Source organism: Misgurnus anguillicaudatus, chromosome 14, assembly GCF_027580225.2.
Source record: "Misgurnus anguillicaudatus chromosome 14, ASM2758022v2, whole genome shotgun sequence".
NCBI lineage: Eukaryota > Metazoa > Chordata > Actinopteri > Cypriniformes > Cobitidae > Misgurnus > Misgurnus anguillicaudatus.
In genome coordinates, this window is record NC_073350.2 from 12,631,238 (window position 1) to 12,656,115 (window position 24,878).

At 38.2% G+C, this 24,878-nt stretch overlaps 1 protein-coding gene and 1 long non-coding RNA gene across 4 annotated transcripts in view; one reads left to right on the plus strand and one right to left on the minus strand.

Annotated features, from left to right (window-relative positions):
- The window catches only part of acap3b (ArfGAP with coiled-coil, ankyrin repeat and PH domains 3b), an 84,228-nt gene that overhangs the window by 7,528 nt on the left and 51,822 nt on the right, over positions 1-24,878 (plus strand). The window lies entirely within an intron of this gene.
- Positions 20,154-21,913, minus strand: LOC141369547 (uncharacterized). The gene is made up of 2 exons (XR_012373345.1): positions 21,616-21,913; positions 20,154-20,328 (listed from the first exon to the last, which is right to left on the minus strand). It is a non-coding gene; the product is annotated as an uncharacterized lncRNA (long non-coding RNA).

Here is a 24,878-nt window from a genome sequence, read left to right on the forward strand (position 1 = left end):
TTTGAGCATAATCTCCAAAGGAAGTAAAAATCATGTCAGAAGCCCAGTAATCCCCCAATAGGACAGGAATTAAAGCAGGTATGTTTGCATTTGGTCAATTGTTTGGCCTGGATTAAAACCTGAATCTCATTCCTGTCTTCATACAAAAAGAGCTTTAGAGAGAATTAGGAAGTAGGTGATCACAACAGAAAGCAAGCAAACAAACACTGTTGGAAATGCTGTTGGACACATCCCAATTTATTCATATTTTAATCAGTCCTACTATCCGAACATGCATTTGCATAGAAACGAAATGATTTCAAAGTTACCGCATATATTTTGTTTGCATAAAGTGATTCCACTTAGATTTATTTGACAAGCCAACATTCAGCTTTTCACAGACTGTCAGACCCAAATGTTTCCCATGAATTAAATCCAGGAGGAAGAAGACTCACAATAAGGCTTGTAGTGGAATTACAGCTGTTTTTCTTAGGAGAAATTGTCCCACAGTGGCTTCGAGAACATGCTGGGAATACCAGGACGTCCGCTTTCATGTCAAAAAAATGGCACTGCCATTGAACTTCAAAGCAGCACAAGAAATTGAGTTAATCTGTTCTGCTGGGTGAAATATTTTGTGGTAGTTAGCAAAATGATTTTTTTTTATCATGCATTCAAGCTTAAGTTGTAATGAAATAACAGTTTATTAACTAGAATTCATGTCTTATCTTAATAAGAAATGTCAAAGCTTACATTTGTTAAGTAGGTACTGAATGAGATGAAGTACTTACTTACTGACTGTTAAAACAGTAGGTACTGTATAGTATGAATCCTAGTAGTATGAATGCGATTCGGACATACTACATCCGCCATGTTGATACATCACGTGACATACGTCATCATCACGTCATGTCATACCAGCGGGAAAACGGCCGCATCTCTGCTTTCGCCTTTCTTCTTCGTCGCATAACTCCGCTCCTTGGGCATCATGGGATAGTGAAGTGTCCATTGTATGCACGCTTCGAAATCTAACCGGAAGTAGGTCATCCGGGTACTTTTCGCATACTGTTTTTGGAATACTACGTATTCAGACATACTACTCGCCTCGCCTACTGCTTTTCGCCTAATATATAATATGGAAGTAGGCGGTTTCGCATGCAGCACAAGTGTCTCACACGCCTCAATATTAAACCCCTCCCCCAGAGTCTTTATTGATTGATGATTGATTCTTTTAACTGGAAGATGTGACTTCCATTGAACAGAGCGGCCATATTGGCCCTGTCTCAAATGGCGCACTTCATGTGGACTTTCGGTCTTGTGGCCTTAAAATGCGCGTGCTCGCTTAGTCTACGAGTCCGTAGGGTGTCCCATCTGTTTTTTTACGCTCCAAAGTGTGCTCATTAGCACCCTTGATGCGGTCTTTAGCGAAGCCCGCACTGCTGCAGGCTTTGTGCACTTTACCAACCCAGAAGTCCTTGCGAAAGAGCAATAAGACAATGGATGGGAGGAGTTCACACCGATGGGCAACTTATCTTCCTATTTCCGGCATGTCGCTCGAGTCTGTCCCAAAAGACGACCCCGATGCGTCCTCGTGGACTCATGTCAAGGGTCCCCAAGGCCTGCACTATATGATGTTATCAAAGTGAGGAAGTCCAGAGTGTGCCATTTGGGACAGGGCCATTGAGGGTTGATGTTTGTCCAATATAGTAATAGGAGTGCTCAATCTTGTTATATCCATATTGATACATTAGCTAACATTAGCTAACATAAACTTACAATGGAACAATAATTCAGCATTTATTAATCTTAGTTCATGTTAATTTCAGCATTTATTAAAAGGGTCTAACGGTATTTCATCCATTCTGACTTATTAACACAGTTAAATGTGGTTAAATTTTAGCGAGATTGCGAATTGCAACCAACAGCTCAAGCTCACCCCTCAATTTTAAAACGCATATAATAGCCACCACATGACAAACATGTGGTCTTCTGAGACAACGTAGGGACGAAACGTGCTCTGTAAAGAAGTTTGTCCGTGTGGGGCTACTGTTGAAACATGACAGCCACTTTCATGTAAGGGGACCCGTGGTGTATGTAGATAAAAACGTCTCATTCTAAGGTAATAAAAACAATTAATTTTATTTACTGTAAATAAATAAGAAATTTTGTGTGTATTTCTTGCTTGTGACTCGCTCCACTCGCGGTACACCTCCAGGAGCTCTGGTTTTTCCGGAAAGAATCAGTACAGCTGATCTGTCTTTTATAAATCTGATAAAACTAAAGACTCTTTGGAGATATGAAGGAAGTGATACTACTCTACAAAGACTTACATGAGATAAGCAGAAACACTGTGTGTTATGTGACCTTTAATACATTTTTTAAATTAAAACTTTAACATTAGATAATGCACAATGAACTAACATTAACAAAGATTAATAAGTCAGAGCTGATGGTGCAGTGGGCAGCGCTCCGACATGTGGTGCTTTCGCACATTCGCCGACCCGAGTTCGATTCCCTGCTCGTGGTCATTTGCCGATCCCATACCCCTCTCTCCTCCCTGTACTTTCCTGTCCTATCCTAAAAACTCACTGTTAAATAAAAGCAAAAACTGGCCAAAAAAAAAAAAACTAAATAAAAAGATGAATAAATTCTGAAGAACTATGCTGCTGCTCATTGTTAGTTTATGTTAATGCATCACAAAAACAACCTATTGTAAAGTGTTACCAGTAAGCCATTGTTAGGTTAAGTATTTTGAAAAGTTTAAACTCTATGGTGTATGCGATCATTGCTCTGGTTGTTTGGCCAAAAACAGAAAACATGGGCTTAACCAGTACCGTGAGGGTGGTGGGACCATCCGGCCAAGACCGTGGGAGTGTTCTGGAAACCTGTTTGGAAATACAGAAATTACACGCTCCATCCATAATGTATCCTGCATGATTTAATACCTCTAGCGATTATTTCAAATTCACTTCACAGTCACGCCAATGGTCACTGAAATACCAACGTTACTCACAATAAATTAATGTTGGGCAATATGTGCTTCATTCCAATGGATTACTCATTTTTTTGGGATGCTGTTGTGCTTTGTCTCGAAGAACAGATTTTGAAGATTAGTGCAACATGCAGGCAGATTAGTGTAAATTCTTCTGTCTGCAAATGGCATCAAAGATTAGATTGCGCTATCTTTCTAGACAAGAGTATGTCTGTTAGCTGCTGCTGTTGATGTTGTTAGGTGTGGGTTTGCTCCTTCTTAGTGAATCAGTTAGTTTACTATATGAGCTAGATTGACTTAAAGAGGAAATTTCATGAAAATCTGACGCATGTTTAAATGCTATAATTGGGTCACAGTGCTTCTATCAACCTAGAAAATGTTAAAAAGATCAACCCAGTAACTTAGTTTTAGTAAACCATTTTCTGCAAGCATGTGAAAAAATAGGTAATTGCAATTAGGCTCCCCTTGTGATGTCAGAAGGGGATAATGCCACCCCTTAATCTGCACTATCCACAGCACTGCCGTTTAGTGCAGAGAGAGAGCGAGAGAGAGAGCAAAAATAATTGACAGCACAATTGAGTTTCAATTTCACCAAAACACCATTATGGCGATCAGTGTTTGCATATCATCAGCTCATTTGCATTTTAAAGGACACACCCAAAAACGGCACACACCTTTTGCTCACACCTACAAAGTGGCAACAAGTTATAATAAATTATGTATTTGTTATTTTGACCTAAAACTTCACATATTTACTCTGGGGACACCAAACATTTATTTTACATCTTTAAAAAGTCTTGTGAAATGTCCCATTTAATGGTGTCAATCACATAGTATTTTTTACTGCGGTGTCCAGGCTTCTAATCTAGGCTGAAGTCTTATAATCTAATTTTGAGATTAGGAGCATCAAAGTTTGACACTAGTCATTGATTTCACATTGATTTCAATCATTGAAGTGACCTTACTCAGTCAATATTAAAGAGATCAATTCCGTGAAATGACAAAATCACAAAAAAATGACTTTACTGTTGCTGGGTTTTCTCATACAGGATCACATGTAGTACTCTGTCTATCTGTATAGGCCATCATTGAAGGCACATTTTTGCTCACATTGGTGGCTCTCCAGAGTTAGGAACACAGCAGTTGCATAGTTTACTGTTGTTCCCCGTGGCACACAAAGATCAATGGAAAAAAACAACCGTTGTGTTGTGTTTTGAAGAATAACCAGAATGGTAAGATCATGAGATGATCTATTATGTGGATCCTTTATCAAGATGTTGTCTGCCTGTGTGAAGTAATCCCTTATATCTTTTAAATCAAGACACAATGAAAGTATACATTGTTGAAGCCCAGGAAGGAGACTCCTTGTCCGGTCCTACGGCACACTAAAGGCATCTCCTAAACACAGATTGTGTGAAACTAGTGAATCATAATAATAATACATGCTGAAAGAAGTGAGGTAATCTTTCTGAATGATTCATTGTAGTTACAGTAACATCGAAGGTTTTGGAAAACAAGCTGTTCTTACCTGCTTAGAGTGATTTATAACATGAAACGTGTGATGGTGGACTGAATGAATTTAATTATGACATCATTGGATATGTCTGGGTTTTTACTTTAGAAACCGTTGGCTTTAAAAAGTGGCGAGTTTGAAATTATATTAAGAGCAATGTTTTTTTCTTTGAAACAGAAGGACTTTATTTTACAGTGTGGTCCATGCTGACCAGGCCATGGATTTTATTGTAGCAGTAAAATCCAATTCAATTTGTCGTCTTGGATGAGAAATTATGAAGGTTGTGCTGTAGGTCATCCCCTAAGGGTCAGGTCTTAATTTGATGGTGCGTTTGGGAGTGGGTCACTGGGTCTTATTTTCACTCTGGAAAATGTACTACTGGCATTATCTGTATATTAATCCTTGTGCTTTTACCACAAGTTATTTTCATACACTTCCTTTATTTAAAGGTTTGAAATATGTTGGCTTTTTGAGAAGGGTTCAGTTTTACTGGACCATGATTTTAGCAGCATTGAATATGTAAGGGAATTTGAATCTGATTTTATCTTCTTATAGTTTAACGCATCAACCGCTGTTTGTATTATTAACAGTTTTTGAAACGCAAAGGTCCTAAACTTGTTTTTTAGAAATGTGGAGAGAATGGGCAGTTCTAATGGGTTATATGAAATTATACATAAGCTGTTAGGACCTTTCTAAAGGATACTGCCCCAGTGACAGCTTGGGACCATTTCTGACTGTTTTCTCTGACAGTGTATGATTGTGCAGATTTTTTCCCCGCACAAGAGTCAATTGTACAGTGTGGCAGTCTCAAAACTGCTAATGACATCACAGATTGTGTGTGAATTAAACTAATACATAATTTAATTCAGAGGCTTTTTAACCTTAGCTATTGCAGTCATCATCATTTTTACTGCATGTAAAGGTTAGGGTTTTGAACAAATCCCAGACCCCAAACATGAAATTTTGCCGTGTTACAACATGGAAAATAACCTCATAGCCACTTTCATGGCTACAAACTCAAACATAGTTGTCATGTAGTTTTTGTGGCATTCTGAAACTGTGTTGAAGATGAAACATGCTGTTTTAAACGGGACATTTTACATTTTTTAAGATGTCAAATAAATATTTGTGTCTCCCTAGAGTACGTATGTGAGGTTTTAGCTCAAAATATCATATAGATAATTAATTATATTTATAGCATGATCAAATTGCCATTTTGTAGGTGTGAGCAAAAATGTGCCATTTTGGGTGTGTCCTTTTAAATGCAAATGAGTTGATCTCTGCACTAAATGGCAATGGTCTGGCTTTATAGTGCAGATTAAGGGGTGGTATTATCCCCTTCTGACATCACAAGAGGAGCATAATTTTAATGACCTATTTTTTACATGCTTGTGTAAAATGGTTTACCAAAACTAAGTCACTGGGTTGAACTTGTTCACATTTTCTAGGTTGATGAAAGCACCGGTGGGGACCGATTTATAGCACTTAAAGGAGCTCTAAGCAAATTGACGCGTTTTAGACCATAAAACATTTTTGTTACATACCTCAAAAATCTTCTCACTATCTGCCTGTCCGCTGATCAAACTGTAAAAAAACGCGATCTCTGTAGACAGCTCAGGCTCGACAAACGGCAATATCAACATAGTGGCCAAACCTAGCACAACAAAACATAACAAAGTGTTCCAGCCAATAAACGACAAGAAGGATTTGGGGGTGGGGGTTGGGCGCGTTCATGAAAGCACAGACGGGAGAGGGAGGGGGAGGCGTTAGCTACGCTTCGTTTGTTTGAAAACAGTTCAAACATCAACAGGAAGTGACGTCGCACATTATTCGCTTAGAGAGCCTTTAAACGTGGAAAAAGATTTTCATGGTATGTCCCCTTTAAATCTGAAATGTAGCATTATTGATCATAGGCCTAGTTGGTTTTGGCTGCAAATGAATCATTATTACAATAAAGATTAACTGCAATTGCATGCAGTCATATCTCTGACACGGTGCTGAGATTTCAGTGATAAACTAAAACATGGTTCTCTGACCTTAGAGCTTTTTAATATGAGTAGACATTTTTTTTCTTGACATATTTGTTGATATTCTGAGTGCAATATTAAATTCCTGTTAAGCTTAATGCAATCTCCATCATTACTTACAAAGATTTATCTGTGGATTTGATGCTTTGGCGTCATGTGGTCATGGGGTCATAGGCGGGCCAGCATCTTTGTCAGACAGTGCTAAGCAATACTTTAGTCTGCTTTCTACATATTTGTTGTTTCGCTACACTACTTGTATATGCTTATGCAGCAGAAGATTTAAGAATTGGGGAATTAAAACTGATGGATCAGTGTTTTGTTTCAGAAACCACAGCTTTGCTTTGCGATGTCATAAGATAAGTACACCGTAGCAGGAGTTTTATGGCTAAAAATCTGACCCATAATGTTGTCCCCTTGTAATCTGTGTCTGCAAATAGTAGCACCTATTATGTTTTTTCACTACCTGCAAAGAGCTGTGTGTTTGATTAACATTATTGATCCAAACATTTCCTCTAGCTATTTGCTGCTAAAGTTGATGTTTTTGCTGTTAAGTGTATATGGTTTCCCGCATGGTTTCATTTACTGTTGTTTGCTGTTAGAGCTAGAAGATACAAAACCTGTGCATCTGACATGTTTTCATGCAAATGTACATGCTCTTATGTTTAGGTTATGTCATTTTAATGGCAATGAAAAGGTTAATCGTCAGTAATTGAAATGCCTTACTTTCACAAATGTCCCTTTAGTCATTTCAAAAGTATTCAGTAACTCTTCACTTATTCCTGATAATTATTAATGAATGTAAAAGCTCAAATATTCCTAAAATGTCCACATTTAACCCCATTTAACTGGTTAAAAACTCTTGCAGGCCCATGTACACAGGTTCATCCAATTCTTCTTTGCAGAAAAAACATTGTGGCCGTTAATGGATTCTCCCAACAATTCTGTATTTGTAAATGGCCTAAGGTCGGCCTCGGGATTAAGGAGATTTGAAGTAAAAGTATTCGAACAAATAATGCGTGCCAAGAGCATATCGGATAATTGATGAAGGTGAGATTAAGCGCCTTTTGCATCTGAGCTCTTCACAGTAAAAAAGGTAAAACAACTTGGTTTTGCAAGTCAAATCAACGTATTATTTTAAATTTCGACCTGTGATAAGTTGACATAACTTATAAAAACAAGTTGAAATTGTTTAACTTAATTCATTAAGTTAAAGTAACAAAAATGCTGCACATTTAACAGTGTTCAAAAATACATCTCAATGTTTTCTATGTATTTTTTCTTAATATTATTGTTTATGCATTTGCTCTAAAACAATAGTGTTCAGTTTTATCTCTTAACAAAATCATTTTTATAGCTTAGTGATAGAGCATTGCGTTAGCAGCGCAAAAGATCATGAGTTCGAACCCAGGGAACACACATTATGATAAAAATTTATACTTTGTAATGCACTGTACGTCACTTTTGATGAAAGCATCTGCCAGATGAATAGATGTAAATGTAAGATTGTCTAAAAGGAAATTTTGAAAGGGACTTGTTTGCAAGCTTCCTTGTCTATCTATTATTTCCTTCTAGTTTAAGAGCTTTGATTAGAGTTAGATCAGATGTAAAGATTGGTTTCATTTGTTTGACAGGATTGTTTTTCCTGGACCAAGATAAGTTGCCAAGACGGAAATATGCCTTAGTCAGCAAAATCAAAACTTGCCAAACAGCCACTGTTGCCAGATAGATTTGAAATGTTTTATGGAAGAAGAGTTTAAGTTTATACCAAAACTTTCTTACATTTTTTTACTGAACACAATTTAAAGGCGGAGTGCACAATGTTTGAAAAACGCTTTGGAAAAGGAGACGGGCCGACTAACAAAACACACTTATAGCCAATCAGCAGTAAGGAGCGTGTCTACTAACCGACATCCTTGCCGGGTTGCGTATGTGTGGGGCGGGTCTTTTAAAAGAAGGTCCAGATTCTATTGGGGTAGAGGCGTGTTTGTTTAGGTGATTTCAAATATCAACATTGGCTTTCAAACATTGTGCACTCCGCCTTTAAGTTATAGCAACTTCATTTATTATACTAATGTATTAATGTCTACTAATAAACAGAAATATTTTGGCTTACACATTATGTTTTTTTTACTAAAATGCTGACTATAAGATATTGTTATTACACTCCGTCCATATTTCTTTTGGATTATTTTTGTAGGAAAAACAGGATAGCAGCACCCAGTCAGAAGTCATCCACTCAGTAACCGTACAGACAAATGACACATACTGCGTGAATGTAAAGTTCAGTATGAATGTGAAATGTAATTCTGTCACTGTCTCTGGATTCATCTGGTTTATATTGAAACGTCAATGCGTGTACAGCATGTTATCCGTCACGCGTTCGAGTCATTCTTTCTGTCTCTCAGTCAGTCTCTATGCGGTTTGGACTCTTGCCTCTTCATCTTCCGCTGTGCTCTTGTCTCCCCAAAACTGAAATTCATGGCTGACACATGGAGATATCTGGAAATGCGTCAAGCAGCTGTTATTAAGAGCACTAATGATAGTTCCCTAGACAGCTGACTTAGCGCTGACCAAACATACGGTACTTAAAGTCTGTAGCATCCACCCTATAAATATTTTATTTATGTTATAATTCCGCCATAAGCATTTCCCCAATGGACATCCCCTGTTGCTTTTGGGTTGATCTGTAATACTTTTGTCCTCCTGAGAGCTTTTGTCCGGTATAAGAGTTGCATATATTTGTAAATATCTAAATTCAACCATAAATATAGTTTTTACCCTCTCTCTTTTCTAGCAGCGCAAAAGGTCATGGGTTTGAACCTTGCGAACAAACAGATTGTACTGTATGTATCAGTAATGGCCGTGTGAAACTGCTAACAGTGCAGTTCCACTGTTACAATGTCATTAAACTGATTTCTGTGGTAAAACACTGTTAACTGGTTGATGACTTACCCAGAACTTACGATTTTAAACACTGTATGAATCCCCGCTGTGGGAATTTAACAAGACCAAAAAGACGTAAAATTGTACAATCAAATATTTTTCGCAGCATGTTTAAGAGCAGACCCTGGCGGACCCAACATTGGAAAATCAGGACAGCTGAAACATTGCCATTTTGTCAAATGAATGGTCTCGGGCAGATGCTTAGGGTACTGCATGCTTGGTCTGCTCTGAAGCCCCAGTTATCCAACCCAATCCCAGAAGTTATCCAAGCATCCTTTGTTTTAAACATGAAGAAAAGAAATGGAGAAAGTGTGTGTTTTCACGACAAGAGGGATAAGATATTATTGCAAAAGTGTGGCATACTGCACGGTAAAAATTCTGATGTGCTTATAAGTAGAGATGTTCCGATACCATTTTTCTCTTCCCGATACCGATTCTGATACCTGGGCTCAGGGTATCGGCCAATACCGAGTACCGATACCGGGGTGTGTATCTGTATAATATACTATAACATGTTTGCATTCAGAGCAGCGAAGAAGAAATTAGTTTTGTTTTGCAGCGTTAGCTTTAGTGTTAGCTAAAACAGGCATAATTAGGTTTATTAAGAAAATAGTATCGGATCGGTACATGGGTTCAGTACCCGCCGATTTCTGATGCCAGAATTTTTTTGTGGTATCGGCCGCATTTCCAATACTGGTATCGAATTCGGAACAACTCTACTTAAAAGGGGCCATATTTTATTTTATGTCGCTCTGCTAAGCGAAGCTGCTGTCAAATTACAACACACTAAACAAGCTACACAATCAGGAGTCATTACGTATTTCTGAAGAAAGAACGAAGACATCAGCCAGTTTTAGGAAAGTGAAAACAGCGCTATAAAGAAAAGTAAATTGTGTGAAAAATACTGCTTTTTTTACACGTGAAACATTAAAACGTTATGTGTGTGCGTGTGTGTGTGTTGTAATTGAATAATTGCTTAATTCGGTAAGTTAAAGTAACATAAAACTATATGTTGATTTGACAAAAATGCTGAATTTATATACTGCAGTTTGTACTTATTCGCAAAGGTTTTTCTTAGCGAATAAGAGAGAGACAAAAAGGACTAGCCTACCGCAACGCATTTTCGTTTAGGAAACATGAACCAGCTGAAACGGACAAGGAGATCAGTGCGTACATAACGGCTACCGTAGTTGCAACACGTAAAAGCGAGGCGCTAGAGAGCACTATTCGTTTGAATGCAAAATACAATTTCACCACTAGATGGAGGAAAATCCTACTAGGGAACACACATCATGATAAAAAATGTGTACTTTGTGTACTGTACGTCACTTTATATTATTTATAGATTTATATACTGCAGTTTGTACTTATTCGCAAAGATTTTTCTTTCAATTCCCTTTGGGTAGTGAACATGCTTTGAGTGACCTCATCTGAAAACATCTCAAGTTTACTTGGCCCTGGAACACAACCAAGTGTGCTAGCTAAAGCTTTAGTGCTCATGCCATCAAACATGTTGTGACAGACTACATGTCTTGCAGGTCCAAATGACAATGACGCACTGTGATCCTCTATTTGCTGCAGAACATAGCAAAGACACGCATGAACATCACTGTCACATCAGGGTTTTGTCCTTTAGAAACAACAGACCACCCTCAGTGTTCATGTAAACCTTCACAGAAAGATGTGCTTTATCATTGACTCATGAGAATGCCATGTATCTAGTCCTAGCCTGCAGCCTTGAGGGGTTTCCATAGAAACACTGCAAAATTGTTTTGAATCTAAAATGTTTATGCATAGATGACTAGAACTCTGAAATGAGATCTTATGACTCATGACAGACCAAAACACACGCTCACGTTTTCATAATTGCATAACCATGAGTGCAGAATAGATATGGACTGATATCTATGAGTTTGATCTCCAACAATTCATTGCACAATATGCATCAGTCCTTGCATCTTTTTGCATGGTTAGAGGATGATAGGGTGCCGACTAACTAATGAATACATTTGCACCACAATACTGTACTGTTTGCTTGGATGACGACATCACATTTTGTTGGCTGCCGGCCACCCTGCTTTCAAGATATCTGCTGCAGCTAATAAAAACCAATATTGGTTTAATCTAGATGTACTTCACTACTTTTTCTCTCTAGGTGTCTTTGACATCGCTAAAGATCGTTTCCTCACCTCTCCCCGTGATTGCTGGAGCAACGTGTCGAGGCTTATCCGTCTGCTCCAGGCCTCCGTGCCAAACACAACACCCGCTAAGAGAATTAGCCTCTCGCTCCAGAGTTCTGGCACTGTCCAGCTAGAAAAGTTAAAGGCTGGTTGATGCTTCTCTCAGAGTTTCCTGTGGGTATTCTGTCTGTCCCTGGAGAGCCATCCAACAACGGGTTTACTGCCAGTCAGCTGGAACAAACGTTTGTTTTTGGGGGAATTATTCTTGTGGAAAGGAAGCTGTGATAAAGGTTTTCTTTTTTTAGACAAGATGTCTTGCAAAGCCTAGATCAGTCACGGAATTAAAACACGTTTTTTTTTTCCGGGGTTATGCACTCATCCCTGTGCAACCCCCGACTTTCTGCTGCTCGAATGTTGATGGCTTGCCTGTGTAAAGGATATCTGTTGTCTTACATAATCCTGTTTTGAGTATTGAGCAATGGTGGTCCATGAGAAAATCATTACTCATTCATGGCTAAAATGATAGCGAAAGCTGATTGGCTTGACTGGTTTGTGTTTGGTTATTTGTGTGGAATTAGGCACATTTAACTCTCCCATTGGCTTATTTTTATAGTTTTTTTTAACCATTGAGGCCACGTTTACACAACAACGTTTTTAACGTTTTATGCATTTTGGCTGTTGTTACAAGAGAATGGTATTTTGGGATCCTGAAAACGCAAGTTTTTAGTGTTATCGTTTCTTTGTAAACGACCAAAATGGGAATTTGCTAAAATGGTGATGTCATGCACATACTAATATGCATTCAGTCTAGCTTGCAAGAGTACTTAACAACCATAACAACCAGTGATGGGAATAACAGCATTATAAATCAATGGCATTACAGCATTGCTTTTTTTCAGTAACGAGTAATCAAACGAATTACTGTTTCCACTGTTAAGTTGCCATTACTGACAATAAAATGTTATGTTACTATAATTCGATCGATTCATTCGCAAAGATTCTTTACAAAGTAACATTGCCATCTACTGGCTTGGCATGCATAATACAGCGTTTTTAAGTTTATGCTATTCCATGTGAACGAGGATTGTTTTGACAATGTTGTGGTCTGTACACAAAATGCAAAAAAAGTGGTTCCATAAATATACATTCTGATCGGTTGTTAACTAATGGGAGGAGCCTTTGTGTACTCGTGTACTTTGACCTAAAATTGAAACCTGGGTTACCAGGTTTCCATCTATAGGGATGCGACTTCGGGAGCGAATATGAAATGAATGGCACCAGCAGGAGTTTCATGACAACAGAGTTCACTGCACACTTTAATTCAAAAGATATAGACATGTACATCTAAAACTTAAAGGGACACTACACTCTTCTTGAAAATAGGCTCATTTTCCAGCTCCCCTAGAGTTAAACATTTAATTTCTAGCATTTTGGAATCCATTCAGCTGATCTCCCGGTCTGCCAGTACCACTTTTAGCATAGCTTAGCATAATCCATTGAATCTGATTAGACCATTAGCATCGCGCTCAAAAATAGCCAAAGTGTTTCGATATTTTTTCTATTTAAAACTTGACTATACTGTTTACATCGTGTACCAAGACTGACGGAAAATCAAAAGTTGCGATTTTCTAGGCAGATATGGCGAAGAACTACACTCTCATTCTGGCGCAATAATCAAGGACTCTGCTGTCGCAACATGGCTGCAGCAGGCGCAATGATATTACGCAGTGCCAAGTTACCAAGGGTATTTAAGACTATTTTCGGGAGCTGCATAATATCATCGGGCTGAATGAATTCTAAAAAGATAAAAATTAATTGTTTAACTCTAGGGGAGCTGGAAAATGAGCCTATTTTCAAAAAAAGTGGAGAATGCCTTTAATAGATTAAACAACAGATACCTATAATGCCTTTTAACATGTATCAGCCCAGTTATTTTCCACATTTTAAACACGTTCATGTCATTTCAGGGTGACTATTAAACATAAATCCGTTATACATAATGTTGAAATAGTAAGGTTTGTATGGTTTAAAATTATTGTTCACCACTATTGATAACAATGCTACAGCGCTCAAGCGCCTTACGATTCCCTGCCAAAAGGGCGGAGCTTAGGCTGCGTTACGCCAACTGCAGGAGCTCTATATTATGTGAATGCACATTTAAAGGATTGATCATCTGTAGGTGTCAATGTAAAGGAGTTCTTCACCCAAATAGCATGGACGTACACCAAGTGATTTTGCTATGAAATGGTTCATTGCGCCTTTTTCAAACCACGTGTCTTTTGGTAATTAAACCACTGTGGTGAATGACCATACGCTAGTGGATCGCTTTGAGCAAAGGGGGGGAGTTTTTTCCCTTTTCTTTCTCTGAGATATTTGAGGTTTGTGGAAAAAAGTCAAACCACAGTCATTCTGGCAAAGGTTTAAATCGTCTGGCTGGTGAACGTGCTGTATGGGTGGCCCTGAGAATGAGAACTCCTCATTTCGACGCCATGTCGAACTGCCGTGCATTCTGTTAAGTATCATAAATTGCACCGAAAGTACTTCTATGACTTATGTTCAGGTGCAATTATTGGTTTGTGGTGCTCCACATCAGCAGAACTAAAGCAAGCAGTTGAAAATAGGATTGCACATTGAGTTTCATGTGGCTTGAAACTTCTACAAAAAATCGGGGGTCCATCAGATATAATATGACACATTAATGTTTTCAGTGGCTAAAACATGTCTGGTTTACAGTCCTATCTCACTTAGTCCCAGATGAATCAAGCCAGCAAAAGCAATAGCCATGTAAGGCAGTAGTTATTATGGTAGATGTCAACAGAGACGTTTGATGACACAGCAGACTCCATTAGCAGTAGTGGGGATGATGAATTGAAACTTCAGCTCAGCTCTCTGGTTGGATGGCCACAGTAGACGGTTAAAGAAAAACACCACCATTTTTCAATATTTTACTATTACTACCTATATTTTCTCAGTGCGTGCACTTAATCTTTGTACGGCGTGTTGTGAATGTGTTAGCATTTAGCCTAGCCCCATTCATTCCTTAGGATCCAAACAGGATCTTACAGTAGAATGAATTTACAGTAGAAGCCAACAAACACTTCCATGTTTTCCCTATTTAAAGACTGTTACATGAGTAGTTACACAAGTAAGTATGGTGGCACAAAATAAAACGTGCCGATTTTTTTTAAGCGATAAAAAATGAGAACTATACTGTATGGCGGAAGACCACTTAGTTTGCAGCACTTCAACCTTTTATCAGCTTAAAGAATCGCCACGTTTTATTTTGTGCCACCACATTTACTCATGTGGCTACTCATGTGACAGTCTTTGAATATGAGGGCATGGAAGTGTTTGGTGGCTTCTGGGTTCATCCCTGTTTGGAATGAATGGGGCTAAGCTAAATGCTAACACATTCACGACGCGCTGTATAAAGATTAAGTGCACGCATTGAAAAAGATAGGTATGTATTAATTTGTCTAAATTGAGGTAAGAACATAGTAAAATATTGAAAAAAGGTGGTGTTTTCATTTAAGGGGTGATGTAATATTTGGACATTAAGAAAAAGGATGGAAGGCTGCAAAGCTGTAAACAACAACTAATCGGTGCTTGTTTTTGCTGAAGAATGGATCATGAACTTGGTGCGGATGTTGTTGCCTCGCAGTCTTGTCGTAGCTTTTAGCTTACATGTGGAAAAGGTGCTATTTGCTTTCCTGCACTCCATAGAGGAAAGTTTGGGGCCAAAGTAAACCCACCCTGGCCAACACTTTTAGTACTTGTTTTTTCCTTGCCACAAATGAGCTCTTAGCACTTGTGTTGGTTTTTCTCTGAACTGTCCCTGAAGCAAACAGTCTGCTCCCCTGGGTAATAACTGATTGATCACTACAAGGTTGTCATTCATTTAACATCTGGTGATTCTCCTGCTTAGATGTTCATCTCATTGCAGGTGTTTCATAATTTTACATTAGTTCCCCTTACATGCAAGAATGCTTGCTAAACAACCAAAAAACGTGTAGAAGTAGTCTAAACTGGTTTGCTTGTCTCCAAGCCTGGCCAGCAAAGCATCCTTAAATTGGCCAAGCCAGTATTCAGCTGGTTCAGCTGGTGGGCCAGATGGCAAGTGCCCAAAACCCTTCTAAAACCTAAGAGCCCAACAAAAACCAGCAAACCTTTTATTCAGCTGAATCAGAACTAGAAAAAGAAATATTTCTCCAAGTTTATTTCAAGACTTAGGGACTGGGGACAGATCACTCCATTAAACACTACGAGTACATGGCCTCACAAACAGATGCTCTCCAGCTGATGGGCAGCATCCAAGCCCTTCATCCACCACAGCTGAGAGTCTTCTTCCTCTTTCTCCACATCATCTGAAAACCATTATAGCATCATTTTACATGCGGCACAGTGAAAGTTGACGTAGACGGTTGACGTACAACACTGTGATCCGGGAGGCTCTCACGCTGACTGTGGGTTCGGACGGTGAGATGCTTGTCATTATGTCTCACGCTGCTCTTTGATTAGGAAGGCAACGTAATTTCAGGGCGATCAAATGAACTCTAGTGATGTGTTGAGGCTGATGCTGTTTGGTGTTGTACATGGCCACATGCAGATGCATAGATTTTATGGTGCAATCACTGCAATGCGCGTGTCATTGTGGCACGAGTTTCATTATAATCTTTATATAGTTAGTTTTTTTTGTACTTTGGCAAAACCATTTAAGGTGCAATTGCAAATTATATAATTTTAACGCAAGCAGTTCTGTTTTATTAATTGTGATGCATCATGTTTCTACAAAGCGTGACATGCTGTAGAGATGAACGTTTATGAGAGGAGGTGATATAATCTGATTTATCTTTTTACAGTTACATGAGCACATTAATATTCCTTGTTAAAGTGAATGCGGTTTACCGTTCCCTATGTTGGTTTTGATCTCTTGGATCAAATACATTTCTTTCATCTGTCATTTGGCAACTACTGTACTTTACTCAGAAAAAATACAAGAAGGTAGAAAAGTTCTCGCTGGGGCGATTGCTTTTCAAAAAGTACACTTTTGTACCTAAAAGGTGAATATTGGTACCTCAAAGATACACATTGCCCTGCTAAAAAAAACATTAAAACCATTACAAAAAATTCTAATGGTTTTATTGGGAATGTTATTGGTTCTAATGGAATATGACCCAAACACACTACAGTGTATTGATTTTTGTGGGTCTCTAATGGTATGTATTGGTTCTAATAAAATATGTATTGGTTCTCATGGCCCAAAACACACTACAGTGTAGTGGTTTTAATGGTAAAAGCTAATGGTTCCTCCTATTGGTATTTTTTTTAGAATTTTCTGTAATGGTTTTATTGTATTTTTCAGCATTGTGGTACCTTACAAGTACACATCAAAGGTAAATATCTGTACCAAAAGTGTAGGATGAGAGTTGATGTTATCCATCAGGATCAATTTTATTTTCTTGTACCAATGAATCATTTACAATGCCCTGTTGAAAAAGAAAACAAATTATGATTTTCCTTGGATAAGACTGTAAAAAACATTTGTGAATAGACCGTTTGACACAAAATTCTCCATGTTGCATAGGCACCAACCTTTATCCTTTCTGCTGTCAAACCAAACACATTTGTCTTGCATCTCCAATCAGAAAGGATTCTCTGTTCTCTTTGTTTCATAGAAAAAGCATCTCACATTTGTTGGTTATAAAGTAAAGGCTGTAAATGGCGGACACATGTGGACAAAGATTGATATTCAGTAATCCGTTAGCTCTGGGCCCTAAAGACCCGACTTATTCAGAGGATGAAATTGGCCCCTGTGTTGGCCTATTGAGTTTGTTTGCTAACAGTCCAGGCTTTGTTAACCGACACAGCTTAGGGAATGTGCTTCGCTGCGCTGGGAGCCCGGGGACAGCATAACATTTTAGTAGACGTGCAGGTGTCTCTATAATTCCCCACATCTGACTACATCCTTCATATATGGATGTATAGCTTTAGTGCAGCTGCGTATGCAGGTCACATGGCTGTTGACAGAGACTACAGTGGGCTTGTGTTTGGTTGGAGAGATAAAAACTCTCTTTTTAGAGGATTAGAAAGTAAAAAAAACCCGAAAGTCACACATCATTTTCATGAAGTTAAACTTTTCTGAACTTTGTCGCACCGCTGGACACTCCCCAACCAGTTGCCAATGGTCACTGTTGCTCGTCTCGCCTTAAGTCGGCAGCTCTCCATTAAAATGAATGGGAAGTGTCGCTTTGTTGCTGCATGTCGCTTGTAATGTGAATGGGGCATACATACATCACTTCCGTGTTGTATTCACGAGAGAAAACCCTTATGTGTACCAAATGTTCAGCAACTGAAATTATTTGGCCAAAAATAGTCAAATATATGGATGCTCCAATCAGAATTTTTGCAGCCAAAACTGAGTACCAATTTTTTGTCTTCATGATCAGCCAATACCAATGCCCACAGTAATACCACAGATGTTGTCTTTGTCCATTACTTGCAGTAATTAGATTTTTAATAGAGAATCAAATAAATAAGCACAACAGATATTTCTTTTGAAAAGAGAAATTTAATATGCCTTTAAAAATTGTATGTCTGTTAAAAGTAATGAAAATAAAACACTTCACAGTCTCTTTACTGTATGAATTAAATATACACGCATTCCTATGAAGTACAACAGTTCTTCAGTCAAGAGCAGAGTGATTTTATTCAGAGATGAATTACGTTACTGTAGCTTTAAGACATAAGGGAGATCGCTCTACACATGCACTGATGACAAGCTGTCTGTTTGCGCGCGTGTCGGGTGTACGCGGACAAGAGCAGCTGTGAGGAAAATGAACGTTTAAACTGTCAAAACTTTTAAACCCATGCAAAAAATAAACATTGGCTTGAAGGTGCAATGTCCACGATTGATATGTGTTGTATACGCTGTTTGATGGGGATGTGAAGAAGATGCATCGCGCTGTTAGGACTGGAGCGCGTTCTCATAGAAAATACACATATCTCTGTTAAAGGAATATTCAATTTTCTTAAAAGAAAAATCCAGATAATTTACTCACCACCATGTCATCCAAAAGTTGATGTCTTTCTTTGTTCAGTCGTGAAGAAATTATGTTTTTTAAGGAAAACATTGCAGGATTTTTCTCATTTTAATTGACTTTAATAGACACCAACAATTAACACTTAACTCAACACGTAACAGTTTTTTTCAACGGAGTTTCAAAGGACTATAAACAATCCCAAACGAGGCATAAGGGTCTTATCTAGCAAACGATTTTTATTTCTGACAAGAAAAATAACAAATATACACTTTTAAAGCACATCTTCTCGTCTAGATCCGGTCGTGATGCTCGAGCGTGACCCCACGCAATACGTCATGACGTCAAGAGGTCACAGAAGACGAACGCGAAACTCCGCCCCAGTGTTTACAAGTGTGTTGAAACAGGACCATTCCTACGTTGTTGTATGTCAACTGATACTAATTAATGTCTTTGTGTTAGTTTATTGTTTACAATGGTCCGCAAATGTGCATTTTATATATGTAACACGTGACCTCCCTACGTCACTACGCATTTATGTTAGGTCGCGCTGGACCGGATCTAGACGAGAAGTTGTGCTTTAAAAGTGCATATTTTTTATTTTTCTTGTCCAAAATGACAATCGTTTCGCTAGATAAGACCCTTTTGCCTCGTTTGGGATTGTTTATAGTCCTTTGAAACTCCGTTGAAAAAAACTGTTACGTGTTGAGTTAAAGGGATAGTTCGGCCAAAAACGATATTAAACCCATGATTTACTCACCCCCAAGCTGTCCGGGTTGCGTGTGTCCATCGTTTTTCGGACGGAGACATTTTCGGATATTTTAGAAAATATTTTAGATCTTTCTTTTGATTAAATGTAATGTTACGGGGTCCAGCAATAGTCCACGACCTTCAAGTCCAAAAAAAGTGCGTCCATCCTTCACAAATTAAATCCAAACGGCTCCAGGATGATAAACAAAGGTCTTCTGGGGGTGGTCCGTGCGGTGTTGTTGAGGAAGTATCCATGTTTGGGATGTTATTAGCGTTGTTAACTAGCTTCCGGTAGCGCCGCCATCTTAGACTCAGGAGAGAGTATTAGCGTAGTGTACGCACTTTTCTTAGTGACGTATGACAAATCGGAGGGCGGGGGACAGAGCAGCAACAGAGAAACCGCTGTCTATGCTGCGTAAGCGCTCATCCTGAATGCATATGACTCTAAAATGGCGGCGCTACCGGAAGCTAGTTAATAAAGTTAATAACATTTTAAATATGGATATTTCTACAACAACACCGCACGGATTACCCACAGAAGACCTTTGTTTATCATCCTGGAGCCGTTTGGATTTCATTTGTGAAGGATGCAGTGCCGGCCTGAGCCTCTTGGGGGCCCTAAGCAGAATGTGTTTGGGGGCCCCCCTACCACCCCGCGGACACAAATGTCACGCTCTAATGTTACATTATAAATGAATACAGTGAGGTTAAATAATGAAAAAAATCTATACTTAAATAAAATACTTTATTCTTCAATGTGTCATGTCATATTAACAGGCTATGGAATGTTAACATTGGCCAGCAAGAAAAACCTCATCTGCTGCATCATCAGCTGTGGAGGCACTGACACTTGATGAAACATCAGGGGTGGGTAGAGTTGGTTGTGCTCCAAAGTACTTCAACAGTGTTCCTGAAAAAAATAGCATTGGATAAGTGCATAGTTGATCGAGCAGAATGAGTTTATTTTGCTAATTTTTCATTACTTACACAACAAGCAATAAATAAATAAATATGAGGATAGCACTGTTACATCACTACCCACCATATAAATAAGATTGAAGTCTATTTTCATCACAGAAATCTTCCTACCCAACATGGTATTGGTATATATTCTCATAAAGTCCAATACCATCTCTTACCAAAGATCTTAGACAGAGAGCGCATGTGCTTTGCCTATGAAGCTGGAACGTTACCGATGTTGGAACGTTCACTTCAACACATACAGCAATGCTAGCTAGGGGTGTGATGGATCACAAAACTCACGGTTCGGATCACATTATGGTTTTTGAGGCACAGATCTGATCATTTTTCGGATCAGCAGAATAGGGGGTTGGAAAAACTAATAAAAAATGAGGAAATTACTTACAAACATTTATAAAAAGAACAAAGTTGCACATTAAATAAGGGCTAAAATTAGCATTAGGTACAGAAATCAAATCAAATGAATCATAACACTTTATTGTATGAATTAAATATAATTATTATTTTTTAGAGCTACAGAAGTGATTTTCTCTTTGTCTTGGAAGGTTTGATTAACATTAATGATACAGATTTAAGTAGGTTAATTAAGGTTACTGTCTCTTTAAGAGAAGCACGGACCTGGTTTCTGCCTAATCTATACATAAACCGCCCAAAGACATAAACAAATGTTTTTATTGGAAAAGAGTACTGTGGAGATCACTTTGTTTGTATGTGCCCTGTCAAGAACAGAAAGATTTTATGTTCCTCTCTCCATGTGTGCCCTACTAAGTGCACTTATACGCGGCGCGCTCACACAGACGGAAATACAGACGGCGGAGCATAAAAACGTTATGTTATTTTCAGTGCTCTATTCCTCAAATGTATGTTAATGGACTACAGTATGACACAAAATAGCGTAACTCTCTCTAAAGTTTAAAAATCAAGTGTTAGTGTTTTGATCTCTGAAGGGAGCTGGGCTGGACAATTTAAACCGCATGGGCATTGGGCATGCAGAATACTGCTCACTTTAGCGCCTTTTTGCGAGATAAATTGTTTAAAATCACTTGAAATGTTAACTTTTGCAAGCCTTTGAAACACTTGCAAATGATAAACTTTCGCTATTTGAGCGCATGCGAGCCGAACCGTGAGTCGATCACGGTCACGGATTAACGTCGATCTGTCACACCACTAACACAAATTAAACATAACGTTACTGTATATAATCATGCAAACATACCTTTATCTTGCTCTTTTTTTCCTCATCCTCGGTCCTTTTCTTTGTTCTCTTTTCGGCCCCAGAGGGATATATCCTTTTTTGTGACATGTCAAATGGCTCATCATTGTTTACAGTGAGTGACGACGTAGGCACTTGCGCGCTGACGCGCAGGTGGCGCAGGTGTCTATGTTGCGCCTGACTAAAACGCTAGCACTGCAGTGCAGACACATAGTTGTCTGCAAATCAAAATTTTCTTGTCTTTAATTATTCATTTATAAATTCGTATTCATTTATTCATCCATTTATATTACCTGTTTAAGTTATTTAATTGTATAAAAAATAAAAAATAAAAAACGATTGTGGCGGGGGCCCCCTGGTGGCCAGCGGGGCCCTAAGCAGCCGCTTGGTTCGCTTATGCCTCGGGCCGGCCCTGGAAGGATGGACGCACTTTTTTTGGACTTGAAGGTCGTGGACTATTGCTGGACCCCGTAACATTACATTTAATCAAAAGAAAGATCTAAAATATTTTCTAAAATATCCGAAAATGTGTTTGTCTGAAAAACGATGGACATATGCAACTCGGACAGCTTGGGGGTGAGTAAATCATGGGTTTAATATCGTTTTTGGCCGAACTATCCCTTTAAGTGTTAATTGTTGGTGTCTATTAAAATCCATTAAAATGAGAAAAATCCTGCAATGTTTTCCTCAAAAAACATAATTTCTTCTCGACTGAACAAAGATAGACATCAACATTTTGGATGACATGGTGGTGAGTAAATTATCTGGATTTTTCTTTTAAGGAAATGGAATATTCCTTTAAGGCAGAAAAAGAAATTCAAATTTGCAGAGGAGCAACGGGATGTAAAAATGCTCGCCTTGCGTAAAAGTGATCTCCAATTGCGGCCGAAATCAGGAGCCCTATGATGACAAAATTAAACAGGAAGGTTCATGAGATCTGCAAATTTAGCGAGTACCGATCGTGTAATTTAATGCGATGATCGGCCGAGGCCAATCAATCGGAGCATAGTAAAAAAAAATTGCGTCATCAAAAAACGTTATTGTGCAAGTAAATTTATTCGGTCTGTCCATGTATTTGGCCGAACACAGAAAATGGCTTTTTGCTATTTTCGAACAAATAGTTTCAGATGCAAACATTCGGTGCATCCCTATATAAAGGTAGCCATAAAAAATTATTACATGATGATAACATGATTTCTGTTTCTTTGTAGTGCAAAAAGGTTCTTTAGATTATAAAAATGTAAACAAGAAATAGTTCTTTCCAAAACCTTGACTGAATGGTTCTAGTTTAGGGGGGCTAAAAATAGAGGTGAAGAACCCTCCATAGCAACATTATTTTTAAGAGTGTACATATGAGATGGCATGAGGGTGAGTAAATTATAGTGATGCTAAGAAATTAAAATTGTAGTCTGAAACCGAAAATTCATTATGCACTTGGCGGAAAACTGAAACCAACATTTTGCACAGACATGTACCGCTCACATTTTTGTAAAAAGTAAAATCTAGTTCTCATAATAGCGTGTCCGCGTCCTGTGCTTTATAAGGGGCAGCAAATAAAGTTTACAGTCTCTCTCGAATAAATTCTTAAAACCCAAGAGTAACATCTCATCATTTTAACAGACTGTGAAATAGAAGTTTACAGCCAAGCAAGGAAATACCAGCAATAAAACTATAGGACGGGAACTCAAATAGAGAAGACAAGCCTCTAGGTTTGCTGTGCATTCAAGATATACATACAGTACATCATTTCATGTGTTTCATTCCCGTGTTATTGCTCAGGGTTGGTCTAAAATGTCAGCCTTGGAGTTATGTGCGGGCACACATGCGCACACATGGACACTTGCATGTGACTGAGAATAACTTATGGATGGCTTGGAGGCAGCACAGCAGAGCTTAAGATGAAAGACACGTGAGATCCTGCTATTATCCATCCACACACTCATGTGGACAGTAGGCCTAATACATCTAGTATTGGGTTCCAATACAGGGTTAAAAATTACAAATTCTTATCTGAACGCACATACAAATGAACACACACAGCTGCTAGCTTGTAGTCTACATATCCAATACCTTGAATTCCTTGCAGGTTGCCTCAGCTGTCAGCAGTATTTTAGGAGCCACTACCTGAGAAGCCCACCTACTGGGAAACTTAAAGGACCACCAGTTTCTCAGCAAATCCTATGGGAGTGTTTGTCCTCAGATGTTTTTTGCATCCTTTGGACCCTCCTAACAATAGCTCATGGGAATGTGACATCCCTCTTGCTTATCACAGCTGAGATTGTGTGCATTTATGAGCTTCTCTTGTAAGTCTGTTTAAGTAACAGCACAACCTTTCACAGGAAGAAAATAAGAGATGTTCTCCAATTACACAATGTGATTGTTTTTCACAGGTTATTGCACAATCGTGTAGTTTCAATTTTCAAGATCAACCCTAGAGATGTTCTCATCGAAGGTCCACACCTTTTGTGTTTTGGACTGCAAGACAGGGGTTTGGATCTGTAGCCCCAAACCTTCCCTCTCTTTTGAGAGAAGCTGTCATCTATGAGACTCAAGCCAGGGTACAGTTTTTTCCCCAGAACATAAACATAACATTTATATGTCCTATGTCACAGTTGTCAGTCCAGTACTGCATGGTTCACTTGGCTCAGCCAGCTGACATTTGCAATAAAACTGTAGTCAGGATTTTTTAAAGCATACATTTTTGAAGACGGGCAATGCTAGAGCATTGAAGTATGACTGCAACAACTAATCAATAAAATTAATTAGGGCTACATAACAATTATTTGCACTTAATTGTTTGCAAAATAAAGGTTTTTGTTATTTTTATATATTTTTAAATATTTATATTTAAATATGATTAGGGCTGTCAAAAGATAAATAGCGATTAATCGCATACAGAATAAAAGTTTGTTTTTGCATAATATATGTGTATTATTTTGTATATATAAATACACACACATGCATGTATGTATTTAAGAAACATGAACATGTATGTATTTTTTATAGATTTTTAAATATTTTATATTAAATATAAATATATATATATATTTATTTATATTTTTATATATTCTATATTAAATATAAATTTAAAAAATTTATATATATATATATATATTACAACGGGGCTGTTGAGTGCTGTATTCTGATTGGCTGAGAAATGCTCCATGGGTGTTGATTATTTTTTTATAAACGCACACCTGACTAAAAAAATAGGCACCAGAGCAATGTTTGTGGTAATCGTGGTATATTATGTGAATTATTTAAAA